The sequence below is a fragment of the Hipposideros armiger genome, unplaced genomic scaffold (genome assembly GCF_001890085.2).
Source record: "Hipposideros armiger isolate ML-2016 unplaced genomic scaffold, ASM189008v1 scaffold_503, whole genome shotgun sequence".
NCBI classification, from domain to species: domain Eukaryota; kingdom Metazoa; phylum Chordata; class Mammalia; order Chiroptera; family Hipposideridae; genus Hipposideros; species Hipposideros armiger.
The window spans coordinates 98553-102691 of NW_017731853.1; the positions used below are offsets into that span (position 1 = coordinate 98553).

The window sequence follows — 4139 nt, forward strand, 5'->3', positions numbered from 1 at the left end:
GGGAAACTGTAGCACTGATACATTTTTAAAAATTATTAATAAATACTCAATATAATATATATTTATAAAAGTATACTCATAATGTTTAGCTACTTTTCAGTGTTTACTGGAGAAATGAATACCACCGATAAATGACCGTTCCAAGCAGTCACACGTTGGATCATGAAGTCACTGACTTCACCTAGTCACAGACTAGGTGGAAAGAATTCAAGCTAAGCAGGACAAATTTGGGTTCAAATCCAGCCTGTGCACTTCAGTAAAACAGCAGACCTATCTGTGCTTCAGTTTACAGAAAGTAACAAAGCAAATCATAGTCTCTACTCTCAAGATCATTGCAGGTACAAAAAAGTGCTCAGTGAACAACAAAGAGGAACATGAGTGATTCTATGCATCTCAATGGTAGGAGGACACACAGGAAATGAAAGATAGTAGGACTGGAAGAGCTGAGGCAAGACAGTGAGATTATAGCCCTGAGATTACAAGACTCAAAAGGACCAAAGGCCTCCACAAAGTAGGGGTATAAATCCAAATGGGCAGACAAAACAAAAAGTCAGGATTAGCAAATCATCCATGGTCCAAATGATTGCTGAGGCATACATAGACAGACGGAAGACACATTGTGGTCAGCAATCAGAATGAAATAGTGGTTCGGCAAACCAAATACACATGGTATAGGAGTTCAGAAAGACACATTCCCCAGAGTCGAGGTGAGGCAATGAATCAAAAGGCCAGGCAGCTTGGTGGGCAAGAAAGGCACTCAAGACAGGCTAGGAGTTGACATTTCTAGAGGCAAGTGTCTGGCCCAGTCAAGAGTTCCTCAGTTCTTCCTATAAGGGCATGAACCGCTCAAAGCCTGCAGATACAGGCAGTGAGGCCACAGCGTCTCTGGGTTGGTTTGTCAAGAGAATAACGAAGCAGCAACTGACAGCAGATCCTGACACAGCACCGCTAACATATTCCTGACCCACATTCGTTTTGTCAAAAGATGCTTTTCAGAATTGAGTCATTATTGAGAAGACATGCACCTGACTCTGATTTGAACAGGCAACATAGCTGCATGCAAAATAAGTTAGGAGAGTACCTGTTTTATACCATCGCTTTGTATCTAGAAGCAAAGCACCCTATTCTGTATTCATATACTGTATTCGGGATAAACTATCAGGTCCCTCCTCCAGAGTTTTATGGATAATTAGAAGGTTGCAAGAAGCAGATGTTATGAAACTATCTGTGACTAGTTCTTAAGGGTAAATGACAAGAAGTCAGCACCATTTCTTAATTACACAGGACATAACAAGAGGTGTAAAAAGAAAGAAACAGAGAGAGAGAGAGAGAGAGAGAGAGAGAGAGAGAGAGAGAGAGAGAACTTGTCCAAGCTTGACAAGGCATCAAATGGTTAATCACCCATATTGAACCTGAACATTTCTTTACCATGTAATTGAGAACATAGGTCCCACCTCCCTTAAGCTGAACAATTTTGTAAGTTGTGTATTCTCCTATGTTGCTTCATTTCAGGTTTTAATAACTACAATATGAGCTTCTGCACAAAATGGGTGGTTTTTCTGGTTAAAACTGCCCTAACAGGAAATTTTGCATTTTATTAAATACAAAGACAGTTTTGCTACATCAGATCCTATTCAGTAGGATAAAAGGAAGCTACAGTACTTGCAAAAACTGGGTACATATCCCGTGAATATGATAACACAACTAACAGTTTCTGAGATCTTGCTCTGTGGTGGACGACAGATAAGCTTTCTGCCATACATCGTCTTATACAATCCTCACCACAATGCTAGGTGGGCTAGGTGGGCATTTTATTAGGCCCATTTGACAGAAAGGGAACTAGTAATAATGAGAACAAGAAAAAACAATAGCCGCTACTAATGGCAGTCACTGCGCACCTACTATGTCCTCACATTCTACATTGCCTACATCATCTTTTAATAGGGCTAGGGTCTTAATTATTTTTATTTCCATTTAATATGGAGGGAAACTAAGTTTCTAAGAGATTACATAATACGCCCAAGTGATTATAAGTGTAAATTCAGAATGCCAACCCTAGTCTTCCTGACTCTAAATATAGTATATTTAATCCCTGGGCTGTACGGCCTCCATTTGGCTGGGTGACTGTTAAGGGTTGAATTGTGTTCCCCAAAATTCATATGGTGAAGTCCTACCACCCAGTATCTCAGAATGAGACTATATTGGGAGGTAGGCCCTTTAAAGTGATAACTGAGGGAAAATGTGGTCCTATGGGTGGGCCCTCATCCCATATGACTGTAAGAAGAGGAGATTAGGACATAAATAGGCACAGAGGAAAAACCATGCGAAGACACAGGGAGGTGGCCATCTTCAAGCCAAGGAGAGAGGCCTTGAAGAAACCTACCCTGCCAACACCTTGCTCTTAGATTTACAGCCTCCAATACTGTGAGACAATACATTTCTGTTGTTTAAGCCACTCCGTCTGTAGTACTTTGTTATGGCGGTCCTAGCAAACTAATATGGTGTCCTCATTTAAATTCCTAACTTCAGAATGTCTCAGTTTCTTGAGCTACATGCCTACGGCCCTTCCTAAGTGTAGCACCCCACGCATGCTGTCTCTTTTTAATATTTTTTTTACCTTGCTGGACAATTTTAGCAGGTGCTTTCTTCCCATGGCCACACAGACTGATAGTGCTCCTCACTCGTCAGTCTCGCTGACTTTTGTCTGTCCCACCCTTTTGTCTGTCCTTCCCTGAGCTACTGGCAAAGGCCCAGGTCAGAAACAGTGGGGAGCAGCCCTGGAAGAGACATGAGGTGTGAGAGCCAGAGATCGAAGCTCAGTGACAAACTGAGATCTTCTCCACTTACCCCTAACATACCTTCTCAACTATCCAACTATTGTTTATAAGTATATTTTTAAGTAATTATTTATAAATTTATATTAAACATTATTGATAAATTACAGTATCCTAGCCTTTATACAGTGTGCTGAAATATAATGCTTAAAACAAAAACAGGGTTCCTATGCTCATTGAGTACACAGTATAAAGGGGAAATGGATATTAAATGATTATAATATTTATTGAATATATAATTTGTCAAATGACAAAACGAAAACAATTTAAGAACAAGTCTGATGACCTTTATTCAAGAGAAAATAGGCGTGCTCGGCTCCTTCTTGTTCGGCTGATGTCTGCAGGGCCTGAGGCTCGCAGCGTTCCAAAATGGCAGAGTAGTTGGACAAGACCGTCACGTGCTGCACCCTGGAAGAGGTACAGATGCGCAACCATAGCCAGAGAACCGGGCTGATCCTGTACCACAAGGTGTACGATTTGACCGAAGTTTTGGAGGAGCATCCTGGTGGGGAAGAAATCTTAAGGGAACACGCTGGAGGTGATTCTACGGAAAATTTTGAGGATGTTGGCACTCTACAGATGCTACAGAATTGTCCAAAACATACATCAGTGGGGAGCTTCATCCAGGTGACAGACCAAAGATAACCAAGCCTGTGGAAACTCTTATTACTACTGCTGACTCTAATTCCAGCTGGTGGATCAACTGGTCATAGCCTTGACGTATCACCTCTACACAGCAGAAGACTAAGTACATCCTCAGAGGCCAATGAAAGAAAAGGCTGCTTTGGACCAACAGGAAAGAAGCCAATGTTAACCGCCATGACGGACAGAAACCTTCACCTGAAAAGTAATTTTAACATACCTCTTTCCCTTTCCTCCTATGTTGGAAACATAACAAGCCAGAAAAGAACTGTTCTATTCTCTCTACTCTTGAGCTTCTGTGGGGTGCCTTTTGAGTCATCAACTTTATTTCAATGTTCCATGACTATGTAATTTTCTTATCGTAGGCATGAGCTTTTAAAAATATATCTGGCTTTTAAAATAAAAAAAAGAGAGAGAGAGAAAGAAAACAACCCATGGGTCGGTGGAGCCCTGTTCCCCAGGGACTATGGGTGAGAGTGAGTTGTATAGACCGTTAGAAGATGCACCCTGGGAGCAGGGCATGACTGACTAGGAGGTCGGGATTTCCTCACACGGCCAGGAGGGCCTGTTTTCTATGAGAAGGTGAGTCAAAGCTGAGATGAAGGATTGTGATTGGTGTTAGGATCCTTTGACAGTGAGGCATTTCTCCAAAGTGCAGACTGA

At 41.7% G+C, this 4139-nt stretch overlaps 1 pseudogene; it reads left to right on the forward strand.

The window, feature by feature from the left end:
* The first annotated feature begins 3203 nt into the window (after positions 1 to 3203).
* Positions 3204 to 3547, forward strand: LOC109396114 (cytochrome b5-like; annotated as a pseudogene).
* The last annotated feature ends 592 nt before the right edge of the window (positions 3548 to 4139 follow it).